Consider the following 15389-nt stretch of genomic DNA (forward strand, 5'->3'; position numbering starts at 1 on the left):
GTGAGGAATCTGTCACATCAAAATTCTTGATATTTACAAGGCTGATTATGTAATCAGCATTTATTACCCTCAATTTATTTCATCACTGATTCTCCGTGATCACTTAACGTAGGCCTACACTGCATTTTATTAGCTAAACATGATCCAAACGCACACGCGTGGGAACATTTTTATAATTTTATCCTGAAATTCTGATATGATTTATTTTGTCATTAAGTGCTAGTTTCAACCAGCGTGATTGCAACGCATTTGTGAGAAGATGCTTGTGTTTGTGAGATTTCATCATTAGCGCAATCAACACCATAAAATTGCCATAAAAAGGCTGCCAGTTCTGTGCTGTTTGTGGACAAATATAATTGACAAAAATGTTACCGAAGATTAAAAAGAAGACTTTCATACGGTGGAGCCTCTAGTCCTACCTTCAACATCAGCAGACAAAAACAACACATTTAATGTTGTCAGTAGTTGTATTGCATTTTGTTGAGAGAGAGAGAGAGAGAGAGCATATTGTTAATAGCAATAAGAAAATAAGTGAATGCCACAAATTCTCTTAAATCTTAATAGCAGTGAGTGAGGAGTCAGCAGGCAGTCGACGTCGATGTAAAACAATAAAAAGGTGTTTTGAGAAAGTGTGAGTCAGCCCAACCACGAGAGGTCCTTGAGCATGGAGGCATGATTAGCCACCAAAGATATTCTGCAGTTTGCTGCAGCAGAATGTGAGATTAGCTGTGGACAGACACAGAGGTGCACACATGTGACCGGTCACATGATCCTTCTGGCGGAGACAATAATACAAACTTAATCGGATTGCGTTTTTGAGAATTGATTACTGCATCACAAATCGTAATATGATGATGCTCTACTTTCAATTTCTTTGTTACACTCCTAGTAAAGTTTGCCGTCTTTATTGTTGCATCCATCATTTTGGAAGAAACTTGTCCAAACAACACAGTCTTTCTGGTGCATGTAAATGCTGGCTTATCGTGATTGCAGTGGCAGAATGTAGGAGATGAAAGGTACGTTTTCAGATTTAGCCAGCTCACTGTGGGCATGGCCTGACACCACCAGCAGACCTGACTTCTGTGTGTGTGTGTGTGTGTGTGTGTGTGTGTGTGTGTGTGTGTGTGGGGGGGGGGGGTGTAAACCTCTGGCAGCAGGCGTAACACAAACCCGTGCTCTGTGAAGGGGGTTTGGATTAATCTGGCTGTAGGTAAAGTTTAAAATATAAAGCAGAGCGGGAGGTGAGTGCCTCTCAGCTCAGGAGGGCTGTTATAGAGAAAATGCAGTTCATTTACACCAGCATTTATGACCGCAATATTTAGCACCAAATCTGTGTAAAATCTTCTGTAAAAAAAAAAAGAACAGTGCCGAAGGACATCCCCAAATTTAGTGACCAGATTAGAAACCAACATGGTGGCAAGTATCCAATAAGCTGCAAAGTGTCTAAGAAGGAGTGTGGGCGTCTGTCTAGTGTGCTCCAGCGCCGTGTTCACACTGGACGCAAAGCACCAATATTTTTGAAAGATCGCTTCTTTTCGTCACCCATGTAAACCAATTGGACTGTTAGCACAGGACGCGACGCGACGCTGAGCTCGGCAGCCGGCTTGCGATTTTCCGTGATAGTTTCGGCGTCCTGGCAAGAAAAGGTTTGACTTCCCTGGCCTAGTGTCACTGCTATCTGTGATCGTGGTTTAACGCCTTTTTATTCCACGTCTTTGTCAGTTTGTGTCCAGACAGGACAGGACAGACAGGACGTCTCATGAATGACCTCGCGCTGCACTTCACGGTGCCTCTCCATCCAGTGTGAACCCGGTTTGTTCTGTCTCTGAGCCTAACCTCTGACCACGATGAGTGAATTTGTCCTCATATTTCTGCAGAGTGCCTGTCCACATGTCATTGGTATGCGCTGAAGGCTGCAGCCCTTTATCTGTACCCACACACAGTCACCGTCTGTAACAACAGGCGGCGGTAGTTACATCGCCGGTGTGACCTCTGTGTGCCTGTTTTTAGCTTCTGCTTCACAGCTCTTCTAATGTGCCGCAGCGCCTGATGCCATCGCTTGTCAGTCTCGCTTGAATCCTGAATTGTCTAATTTAAGAACAACCAGAAGGCGTACGGGCAAAACTGGGCCTCTTTTAATTAGCACTAAAAACATTTATACAGCTTCGGACAGTCTCCTCTGTCCCTGCAATAACTTAGTAAGTGATGTCTTACCACAGTCTGTGACTCTTCTTCCTCCCTCCTCTAGTCGGGGGGGGGGGGGGGGGGGGGGGGGGGGGGGGGGGGGTTCATGGTGGATGCCAAAGGTAACAAGTTTACCTGCTCTGCTGTCGAGGAATCGCGACAGGCTCACTGGTAGGCGCATATATATACACCCTGTAATGAGTTACTAGCTGTATGCTAGGTGAGCTCTACATATCTGCGAGACAGCCATTATATTTTCCAAAAAAGTTGGAACCCCCTTGATGGCGGGCGGAGGAATCTTGGCAGGTTTTTTGTTTCTTATTTGGGGCGGACTTGTTGGAAAGTGACGGTTGGGGGAAAAAAACGTACATTTCTCCTCCCCCGCCGACTAATCCGTCTCAGCATCTTCCACAAGTCCCTGCTGAAAGCGATGAACTTTTCTCCACTTCCATGTGACGGAAGCCTGACTTTTCGACAAAGGTATCAGAGAATTGTGGGTTTAGCACTGCGCGACAGCACAGTTTGGTGGTTTATGCTACGATAGCAGAGTGCATCAAATATTAAAGCGCTGCTGTCAGGCTTAATGTTCTGCAGTGATCTGGTTTAGCATGTCTAATATAGGAATGCTGTTTCAGATGACAAGCAGAATGATGCCCCTCCCCCTCCCCCCCCCCCACCTCTCCTCTACTCTACCAGCACATGTGTTAATGCCTACAGCTTCTAATGATGATTTCAAAAGACAGCAACGCCGCTGCAAGATCATGGTCTTGTGAAGCCAGCAAGAGGGAGAACCAGTACAGATATTTGGCAACAGGATTAATCTACAGTAGCAGTGGTTAAATTAATTACCCAATCAGGAGCGGGTGCATCCCTCAGCCTTCTTCTGGTGGCCATAAAGGCAGTGTTTGTACCCGAGACGGACTCCACCAAATGTGTGTGAAAATGTTCCGGTCCACAGCAGAATGTCTCGTCTGATCCATCTGAAGGCCCCAAAAGTCCAAGTCCTAATCAGAAACTCTTTCGTCTGCATTCACTTCTGGATTTTGATGGAAATTGTGTATTCTTCGCCACTGACCGTGATAGGTGTCACTGGGAAAAATGTGAAATGGATCCAGTCACGGCCCAGCAGCTGGTGCAGACCTGAGTCATGTCCTTAGTCTACCCGAAAGCTGTCTGGAAGAGGAGGAAGTCACGGCCCAACAGATGTCTCATCAACAAACGCCTCCCTTGTGACCGTGGCCACTTCAGGCTGTTCACTCGCCACCTCGCTCTGCAGAACGCTGTCTTTGTCTGACCAACCACCAGGATCCAGCTGTCACACATTGAAGTCCCCCCCCCCCCCCCACTGAAAATATTGCGTACGTTAAACAGACATCGATTGTGTCAATTTAAACGTCGGCTTGTGTCTGGAGGCGCATGCTATCCTCCGTTCACCTGGCAGATTTATTTGTTGTTTTTCACGCCTTTCATAGGCTCTCTGCTAGTGCGACATCTGGCTCGACTTGTTTACCGCACGCAACAGCGATATGTCTCATGCCAAAATGCAGAACAGATTGGTTGTTAAATACGTCACTCTGTCTCGTCGTTCGTTACGTGGTACTGAACCCTCTGTCATAAGAGAGGCGTTCTGGCGACTCGGCCTCGCTGGGTGTAGGAGGGTTAGCATGATAGCGACTTGATTACAGCCCTTCATCAGAAGCGCGCCTCCAATCCTCTGGCGAGGTTGCAGCTGTGACCATGAGTTTGCCCCCCCCCCCCCCTCCCTCCAGCCCCCATTATGTCCGGCTACATCTGTCTCCAGCTCCCTCCTGTGAAATCTGCAAAGCCTCTTCCTGCTCTTCCATGACTAGGCCAAGTTGAAGAGCAGCCATCATCATCATCATCACCCAAAGAGCCATCACCAGCACTGATCGCTGCCTCGCCTCATCTCTTCCCACCGCCATCGCCCGTCCTGGGTCCAGAGCTTAATTCAGCACAGCAGAATGAAGGAAAGGGCTCAGGAGTATTTTTAGAACTACATGGTTCACTGTAATGGGGGTCTTTTTAAAAAAAATAAATAATAATAATTGAAAGTGTCATGTCATAAGCCTACAATTTGCGTCCGTTCTGCTGACTCTCCTCTGCATGCAGCCGGCTGGGAGAAACTCCCGTCTATATATGCGCCGCTAGCTTAACAGAGTGGGGCATGTCAGCGAGGCTTAGGACGCGTGATTGTGATGGACACATTTGCTTATGTGAGGGGGGGGGGGGCTGAGGTAATACACTGCACCGCACTGGTCTATTTTGAGAGCTTCCTTAGCCTGCCCAAAGCGCTTTTGTGTCTCACAGCTCTACATCATAATTTCTACTCGGCGCCTTTACAACACGTTTCCGAATCTGCCTTTTCGTTTCTTTTTTTTTTAAGTGTCATTGCACATTTCACCGGTGTGTGAGTTGAGCACTTTTCATGGCAGGGGCAGCAGCAGCAGCAGCAGCCGCTGTGGCCAATATTGGTGTTATTTAATGACTGTTGACAAGCTTTCAGTCCATAGCGTAACCAAACCATGCTTAAGGATGATGTCGTCTGGCAAAATTGCACAGAACCATTTCGGTCCGGCTGCCACAGAACCTGACGTAATTGCTCGATAACTCCTCATGTGTTGGACTCCCAGAGTATGTGCCAAACCCGCCCCCCCCCCCCCCCAGTCCCAAGAGAAAGTAGGCCTCTGCCCGGGCTCTGTGCAGCCCTAATGCTGTGACTGGACTGCCTCCATTGGGTCAAGTGGAGATTTGCCTCTGATGAATCTGGGGGAGATTGAGTTGCGCTCTCGCCAGCCAGCAGTGATTCAGGCTAAATGTGACTTAATTTTTTTTTTTATTTTTTAGTTAAGTCTGTGGCTTGGCCTGGCTCGATATGTATTATTGCAGGATTCCCCACCAAAAATGTATAGTTCAAGACACCGTCAAGGCTAACAAGCTATGTTTAACGATTGGACAACGTGGCAATTTGTTAGAATATTTCAGCCTCCTCCCATCGTTGCTGCCATTATGTCTCTAACTGGGCTTTTAGCTAATGTCTTGATTCATCAGACCGGATGTGAAATGTGTGTCATATTGCATAAGGGAACCTCAGAGTTTCTCACGGGGGAAAAAAAGGCGGCTACAAAGCAACTGCTCCTGCCACCCTTTTCTCGCTTAACAGTCCATGAGGACAGCTTTGTCTGCCTTTTTGTGAACCCAAAGAGCCGGAGGTTGAACTGAACAATTGTCCAATTAAACTATGACTTGGAGGAAACTCTGCCAGTCAACACCCCGCCCCACCGCTTCCCCTCGCTCATTCTTGTTCTCCTCTCATCGCACACAAACGAACCAGATGTGCGGCGCTGCACAGCCAGGAGGCCACAAACCCTGGGATAATTGCAGGGATGATATCGTCCCTGAGGGCGAGTGAGGAAACGGTTAAATCATCGGGGCCGCGAGAGTTTCAAAGACGCCGACACGCCCCTTGTTGGCTTTTCATAGACGGCAGCCTCGGTGACCCATGTCCAGCTATTGTTTCCTGGTGTGATACAGAGGCCGTGTCGGATAAGAACGCCTCTTGTTCATTCTTAACCACTCCACAGTGAAGGAGCAGGAAGCAGGCCAATACTACTGTTACTGCTCCCACCGATCATCGCAGGCTGGATTGTACTGCTGATGACACTTTGCCGTGACTGTAACACACGGCATGATGAAGCTGCCATTCATTTGATGAGCTTTTAAACTGTTGATAGTAGTCCAGAGGGTTCTACAGCAGTATCAGAGAATCTCCTGCAGTCATGGAAGATGCTGATCCTTCCCCACACATGATCCGTGATAAGTCGAGATAATAAACGTGATGGAGTAGGATGAATACATCTGACTGCATATTTATGCTCTCTTTTTTTCTTAAGCACACACATTCTCTCTCTCTCTCTCTCACTCTGATTTGTTGTCCCATGCGTTACAAATACAGTGTCTCCAAATATCACATATGCAGCATCAACATTGACCTGGTTAATAATAGATCGGCAGCACACGGGACTGTCCAGGAGTAAACTGTGTGTACCGGTGAGATCAGACTGCACAGCTAAAGCGGTGGGCGTCGTTATCGTGAAGTTTACTGGAAGAAACGTGTGACTGCTCTCCAAACACAATTCCATTTCCCCAAAGAAAAATGTCCCAAAATGAAAAGAAGTAATTGACAGATCAGTTGGTTATGAAAGTAATCATTAGTTGGAGCCCTATTGGAAGATGCTTCTGTCTTTTGTGACTGACGGTTCTCAACTCAAACAATCAGACACTCATGAAGACATTTGAGAAGTTGTCGAGGGTGAATCTTTATTTGACATTTCCTGTCATATCTTCAGCCCAGTCAGCTCTGTTTTTATTGGGTAGTTTCACAAACAGCTGTTTAACAAAACTCATCAATACTTCAGTGCCTAGAGCTCTACAGACCCGACGCTTTAGCTTCACTCGGCATATCGACGCACATTGATTCTTTTTATGGAATTGGCCTGACCATTCTAGAGATGTATCTCTTACACACACACACACACACACACACACACACACACACACACACACACACACACACACACACACTAAAGGTGGAATTAGCAAACGTGTAATTTTATTTTAGTGATTTGTATTAAGACATATTGCTATAATGTTGCTGTTACCTTTTTTAAGGTGTGTGTGTGTGTGTGTGTGTGTGTGTGTGTGTGTGTGTGTGTGTGTGTGTGTGTGTGTGTGTGTGTGTGTGTGTGTGTGTGTGTGTGTGTGTGTGTGTGTGTGTGTGTGTGTGTGTGTGTGTGTGTGTGTGAAAGAAGCTTGGATGAACCAGTGCAGATCTAAAAGAGAAAGGGGGAGGCTAAGTTCTGAGCCTGAATTAATTCCCAAACTAATTGCGGGCAGACTTTACAGGGGATAAAAAGCTGAAATGCTAAGTCCTAAAACCCACGGGCCCTCACCCACTCTGTGTAAACCTCAGTGATGATGTACATAATTTATACTGTCTGTGTATATTTGAAAAAGAAGAAGAGGGTAGAGGCAAAACACAAGGGAAATGACTCAGTGGCCTAGATGCATGTTTCCTTTTTGGGGTTTCCTCTGCTAAATTCCCCCCCCCCCCCTCTCTCTCTCTCTCTCTCTCTCTTTCTTTGGCTGATCGTTCTCTCGTTTCTTTTTGAAAGGTAGAGGAGGAGAAAGGGTTGTAGGTTAGTATGCTCAGGCTTGTCTTGCTGCGTCGCATCCATTGAGGTTAATTGTCAGCCAACCCTGTCTCCTCCAGAACCAAGTTCCCACACAACTCAACTGCTCTCTCTCTCTGTCTATGATGTTCTGTCCCTCTCCATGTCGACTTTGACACACCAGCGGCTCTTCTATCGCACCGATCAAATGAGAATAAGCAAGGCGAATTTTGAGGTGTTTCACTGGGACCACTTGAAGACTTTGACACAAAAAGACCCCAAGCCCCCCCGCCCATCCTATTTATTTTTTGTCTTACTCTCTTCACGGTCATCTGAAAGCCACATGCTCCCTCAGCAAATGTCTCCCTGTGATACACTAGTGGCTGCAGGATGTTTTTTATCGGGTCTATTATGGAGCTGACAGCTGTGGGAGTCCTAGCCATGAATGTATAACCCTGAATCACAGCATCCCGTGAGGCCCCGGCGAATGATTGCATGACATCACGGTTTTTCCCTCCAAGAAAAACGGCCTTCAAGAAAGTCAGAGAGGAGCGTCTCATCCACCCGGCACGGGCGTCTTACACGGAGTCAATTCAGCGAGCTGAGAGATTTAGAGAAGACTCATGATCACTGCTCCGGCTTTGTCTGGAGGGCAGTCGGTGTTGCTCTAAATTCTGCAAACCTTGCTCGGCAGATTAAGGAAAGAAGGGCGTGGAAAAGCTTTTAGATACTTCCTCCAGCTAGTGGCAGCTCAGCCTGTCTGTTAATTGGAGTCTCTATAATATTTAATTCTGAAGAAGAAAAAAAACTCCACAAGTGGCGGCTGCATGTCCGAATATTTGTCTTTTGCACCGATTCCACTGTGGAACATGCAATAGACCTCTTATTAATCTCTCTGCTGCTCCTGATTGGAAAATCCTGTTGGGCTTTAGAGTCGTACTTCACTCTATGCCCAGCCCTCTATATATATATATATATATATATATATATATATATATATATATATATATATATATATATATATATATATATATATATATATATATATATATATATATATATATATATATATATATATATATATATATATACACATACATACACACACACACACAGGGACCTGAAACCAGATCAGCTGGTGTGTACTTCCGCGAGGAGAACCCCCTCTGTGTGTCTGTGTGTGGGTGTGTCTCCATGCACACTGCTGATTAAATGACTACAGCACTTTGAGTAATGATTACATGCGTTCAGTGTGTGTGGCTGCATCTGTGTGATCAAGGCCTGTGTGTGTGTGTGTGTGTGTGTGTGTGTGTGTGTGCGCGTGCGCGAGCGTTAGCACGTTCTCTCTCATACACTCAGATCTCTCTGGTGCTCCCATGCATTTTGCATGGCCTTGTGGGAGAAGCGGACTGGGGCTCCAGCAGCGGGGATGACTCACTAGTCAGTGCAGGCATTTGACCACCAGCACATGCATCTGCGGTGTCAGGGACACAACTAGGACTCCCTCATGCGACCCACATGCGAAGAGGTCTTCAGACAGAATAGTTGATGTGGGGGTGGGGGGTGGGGGGGGCTAAAACCTCAGCCCTGACCCAGTGGGAGCTAAATCCTCGTTCATTTCTATTGGCTGTGATGTGGCCTTGATGTCAAACAGCCCAGACTGATCGCTCTCACTGCTACACTATCTGGCGTCCCACCATCTATGAGCTCACGTTCGTGTGTGCGAGCCTGAGTATAGTTGCTTAGAACGTCGCTCCTCGATCATTGTGTGCACGTGTGCTTTAGTGCACTCGCGCATTGTGGTTTTATTGTTTTTTTTTCTGTGTGTGCGCATGTGTGTTTCCACAGCCGTCATGTGTTTGGGTTTGCAGCTGAGGAGTACTTCTGCAGCCACAATGAAAATCAATACGTCTGTGAATTGATAGTGTCACAAACAGGCCCAGGGTTATTGCCCAGTCGCTCACTGCCATTGGCCACATCCAGCCAGGCTCAGCTGGGGACGCTGGTGACGAGACAGACCACAGGATGTGGCCAATGGCAGTGAGCGTTACACACATTGATGAAAACACCAGCACTTATCGAATGGCCCGTCTTTGGCATTCACACCAGTTTACCACCAGCAGCAGCAGGCTGGTGTTACCCAGGGGTCAATAGAAACCCAAAGGCCAAGACCCTGGGGACCAAACCTAATTGACATTTACCTTAAATTGTTGTCTGTCCTGTTCTCTTCCCCTTTTTTGTGTGAATCAACAACAGGGATACAAGTTCATTTTGCAATAGGGAAGCTACAAATTTAAAATGCTCGATCCACAGCAATATAAACTTGTGAAACATCTTAAATAAGTCCCCTTGACTTTTTCCCCTAGTGTTGAATGTTGTCATTCTTCTTACTTAACCAATCTCCTCATGCATTTTAACACTAAACTCAGGGTTGGGTTTACATAAGTCAAAGCTGTCAGCAGAAACGCGTCTGTCTTGTTTGTCACGGGTTGCTTTAAGTGTTAATAGAAAGAAGTAATTGCTGCCTTTTTTTATTTCTTCCGGCCATTAGAACGCTATCTATCAATCCTTCTTCTGTAACCAGGCCTCTCTGTATTAGTCATATCCTCCTTCTTGGTAAAAAACAATCCCACCATATTGTTTCCTCAAATGTGCCTTTCACTCACCCAAACTGGCAGACTGACTAAGTGGAACAAATCATAGCACCAGTTTTGTCGTACTTCCTGTAAACTTGACAATAACAATTTTTAATCCTTGTAAACACTTTTTTTATTTAGACACAATTCCCCCCCCTCAAGTCATGCTCTAGCTGAGAGAATATTTTGTTTGTTCAAGTGACTGTGCTATTTTTTGATTATGCTGTTATGGTGTACGCATGCAAGAGAAGGGGAAATGTCCCAGTGGGTTTTATTTTTAGATTTTAGGTTTTTTTTTTTTCTTCTTCTTTGTTTTCCCGGCAGTATTGTTGTATCACTAAAACTGCAATGCCTGAAGTTTATGTTTTGTCCCTTACCACCTATGCACATTATGCATGCTTTTAGTGGCTGAGCACTTAAACAAATATTGTCCTGTTGGTATCGAGGAGTTAAACAAATGTTCACATTCTGCAGTGTGAGTGTGGAAACAGCCGTTGATTTTAAAAGTTCACATGTTAGTGAAAGCTAGTCTTTAGCGTGTTTAGCATTAAATGGTATGGTCGTATAATTAGCAGCTGAGCCAGTGTGCACATAGTAGTGCTGCTACTAAACGTTGCCAATACTATGACAAGCACCGTACACACACACCGTACACACACACCGTACACACACACCGTACACACACACCGTACACACACACACCGTACACACTGTACACACACACACCGTACGCACACACCGTACACACACACCGTACACACACACTGTACACACACACTGTACACACACACCGTACACACCGTACACACACACTGTACACACACACTGTACACACACCGTACACACACCGTACACACAGACCGTACACACAGACCGTACACGCACACCGTACACGCACACCGTACACACACACACACACCGTACACACACACCGTACACACCGTACACACACACCATACACACACACCGTACACACACCCTACACACACCGTACACACACACCGTACACACACCCTACACACACCGTACACACACACTGTACACACACACCGTACACACCAATGAGGTATTAAGACCTTGTTCATGTTTCCATTGAGCTGATATCGACAGATTCTCTGTTGAAGCCGGTGACCCCGGGGTCAGCGTAATAGATTACATTAATCTTTACAGATCACACCCTGTGTTAACCCTCTGACTGGCTGGTCTCAGTCACACAGTCCTGTCATTAATCCCCGATACGGGCTCCTTAACCAGCGCGACCGCCACCTGAGTTCTGACGACCAGAGGTTGCGCATGTCTGGGCAATGTGTTGCCACTTTTGATCTCCAACTTCTTGCTAATATCAAAGATTCCATCTGCAATATTTTCTGATAATCTGAGGTTTCATGAGCTGTGTTGGACGTTGGTGGCTTCTCATTGCAATTGCAACCTTTCACTTTGACCTCGTTTAATTCTTCCTCATGATCACGGCAGTATCAATACAACATTAATGCACAATTATCTGGTACAGAAACAGCTTTGTAGCCCTCTACTTCTACTATTTTTGTTACAGGAGACATTTTGACATATCATAGTAGCATGCATAATACCAGCCACCTGCAGTTTATTAACTCATTATTAATGATATGAATTACACCTGTGCTTTCCCTGCTATGACGCGACAAAGAAGTCATTTTTGGTCAATGGAATGGAAGTCTGGTGTCATCGCTGTTACAAATGACATCAGAGAAAGTCTCTCTGCAGACGTTGTCCTCGTCACTCGTGGACCCTTCCTAAAGATGGCACGATAAACCCGAGGGTCAACAGTTTTTATTGGGGATATTTCCATATCAGAAAATGATTCTAATGAAACATATTTCTCTCTGTACTGTACATTTTTGCACATGATAGACTCAATTGCTCCCTCCATCCCCACACCTCGCCTTTTCATCCTCGACTTCTTTGTTTCTCCCTTTTCATTTTAATCCAAATTTGCATTATTAGCACACACACACACACACACACACACACACACACACACACACACACACACACACACACACACAGTCCTACTTATCCTACAAACCTTGCCTATACACTCAGATTGGAATGCGTCCTCTCATTCAAACAGGAGCTACTCTTACTGACCCACAGCCAGAAGCCAACAAATAGGAAATCTGGGTTACGACGTGTCGACACGTGTCGACACATCCGTCAAATCAGTCCAACTGTCTACACCGGCCTATTGCTCCACTTCAAGTCTATTTCCCTGTGTTTTACGCGCGTAGCTACATATTTTGTGTATTGGCCTTTGAGCGCTTGAAAAGTGCGTCTGAACACATCCTGTGTAGACACAGACGTGGACTTAAACGTCTGCTGTTCATATGTAGACATGGTCTTAGTGTAAGGGCCTGGGGTGATTCCAGTGTTATTTTTTTATTTTAAATTCCCCTCTGGACAGTGACGAAGGAATTCTCGCTAAGGTGTGCGCACACACACACACACACACACAGTCTGTGCAAATCTCCTCGGATTAATTGAGTGGTTTTTCGGACATGATTTGCATAAAATCCAACACATGTTGGTGTTGGTACAGTGAGTCAGCTTGGAGGAGGTGGCGCTGGTGGAGTCGTGCTTTTAAAATAATGAACTGGTTTGAGGCCTACAAGGGTTTTAAATGAAAATAAAAATGGAGAGAACTCCCACATTTGGACATGTGTTTTACTGCAGGCATGTCACAGAGGACACATGGAGCACAGGGAGGCTGTCACGAGGACAGTGATGAAGACGTTACTCAACAGTTTTAAGGGCAATTCAGATGTCTTGCTACTGGTTAACTTTTAATATCTGTTTTTTATGTGTTTTAATACAGAAAGTTGAGTCAAAAAAAAGAAAATAATAGATTTTTTTTTAAATATAGTTTTTTGAGAAATAGGAAAGAAATCTTTAGTTTCTTTTTTTAAAGCTCAAAGCAGTTTAATTGTAAGTGAAAGATGTTTTCCTTACTTCTAATACTTAAACACTTTCACCGTCTATCTGAGGACTAAGGGCTACAAAAAGGTGTGTGTGTGTGTGTGTGTGTGTGTGTGTGTGTGTGTGTGTGTGTGTGTGTGTGTGTGGCTGCCAGCCACCTGAGCTTCTGCCACTACAAACAGTGTAAGGACAATAACAATCATATGTTATTAAGTTGGTGGTTACAGCTGATTATAGGGTGCGTCAAGTAAAAGGATATGTAGCCTCTGATTACCTGTGTGGTTAAATTACTACAGCTAAGCTGTTGCTCTCTGTGTGTGTGTGTGTGTGTGTGTGTGTGTCTGTGTGTGTGTGTGTGTGTGTGTGTGTGTGTGTGTGTGTGTGTAACCTGTTGATCCTTAAAACACTCAATCCCTGCTAGTTACTCACGAGCAACCTCCCCGCTCCTCCTCCCCGCTCCTCCTCCCCGCTCCTCCTCCTCGCTCCTCCTCCCCCACCTTCTCTGATGTGCAGAATTGTCTGTGAGCGACTGTTGAATAATTTACCAGCCGGGTGACGCCGCCCTGTGACACTGCACTTAGTGTGTTTGTTTGTTTCATTCAGGGTGTGCGTGTGTCTTTGTATTTATTTAAGGGGGAGGAGTTTGGGAAAACATAAGGGATTGTATGGACAGTATGGACCAGGTTGGGGGGGAAAAAAGCTCGACTGAAAAGGCACTGATAGTGAGGATGAATGTTTTTAATAGAGAAAACTCCAGGCGTCGCTCCTAAGGGACAGACGGACACACACACACGCACGCGCGTCTTTGCGTGGCAGAATGTGTGTGACCGAAGCTGTGCGTGTGTGTGTGAGCTTGCCTAACGGATATGCCTTATGTTAGATTATCTGGGACATTTTTTTTTTATCATTCTGGAATGATCTTTCTCTGTTTTCTTTTCTTACCATTACTGATCCTCAGGGCTCTGAGATTTCCTATTGGAATCCATCTGAAAGAAGGACTTTGTTTTGAGTGAGGCCACGTGTTGTCCTGTGTGGAATGAAGCCACATCACTGCTGCCTCGCAGACTCCCTAGAGGAACCGATCAGTAGAGTGTTAGGCATTCATTTACTGACTTTTATTTTCTAGTTTGAGGAAGTTGCAAAGAATAATCCACTTCTTTTTAACTGACAGACAAACGTTTCAAAAATAGTTTTTTTCACTAGCATGGCATTACCCAAGGACTGCTCTTGATGATTACTGCATTTTCATTATTGATTAATCTTGAAATCGTTTTCTCAATCAGTCAATTGTTTGGTTTGTAAAATGACCATATAAAGGTGTTAAAGGTTTCTACAGTGACTGATATTTGTCACGTGTGAAGGCGATCATGTGTTGTGGTTGTGCTGCTGTCTTATCTTCTGCTCCTGTCTTTTCTCCATACATATGGAGAATAAGACTGATGTTGACCTAAAGCTTTAGGGCAAAACAGGAGCTTTGCTTCGTCTGGTGGTGTGAATAATTTGGCTTGGCCCAGTCGGTATCTACTTCAGTTGATATATATCGTAGGGAGGGTTGTTGCACCTTGCACGTTTTATCATTGTTGGTGGTCTAGTGTGGCTGAAAGCAGCCTTTAACTGCTCAACGTTTGTTTTATGGCAGTGGTAGCCAAGATATGCCGAGTGCTGATCTGATAGCATTGTTTCATTAATAAGCTGCTTCACTGTGTGGACGTGACTGGAGGCATTCTCTTATGTGTCAGGCAGCATCAGACTTCATTTCACCATTGCTTTTTCTAATTTTGTAAAAACAAAATGTAACAAATGCATACATAGATATGAATTTACTTACTTTCATTTTTATTTATCATTAGATAAAACAAATCTTCAACATTAATTACAATTCAAGTGTGAACCTTCTGAATGCAGAAACAAATTGATCAACATTATTAAAGAATTAAATTAAAAGTACAACTGCATAAAATGCAAACATTAAATCACAATTGACCCTTTGTTAAATCTCACCCCTCAAACACAGACTACCCACCCGCTCCATAGATTCTACAGCAGGGGTCACTAATAGGCGGGCCGCGGTCCGGATCCGGACCCAGACGCCGTTGTATCTGGACCCTGGACCTAAAACCGATAGATAATTGAGAATTATTACATTTTGACGGAGCGCCTACATTTTAACCGGCGCAGCTTTTCTAGCCTTTACGGCACTCGGTCAGTGGTCCAGGAAACAAACCGACCAATTACATGCGTTGTACATCACATCACGTGATGCAGCTCAGCCAATCAAATATGGGTATTCTGACACGTTTCCTGACTCGAGTGAGATTTACACACACGGGGCTGAGACGAGTAAAGAGAACGAAGGGAAGGTGAATAATTACGTGAGTCAGAGAAGTTGTTTCACATGACGTTCTCCAAAAAGAGAAAAGTGTTCAGA

Source organism: Cebidichthys violaceus, unplaced genomic scaffold, assembly GCF_023349555.1.
Source record: "Cebidichthys violaceus isolate CVI_PGR_0920_01 unplaced genomic scaffold, fCebVio1.0.p SCAF_26, whole genome shotgun sequence".
Classification (NCBI taxonomy): domain Eukaryota; kingdom Metazoa; phylum Chordata; class Actinopteri; order Perciformes; family Stichaeidae; genus Cebidichthys; species Cebidichthys violaceus.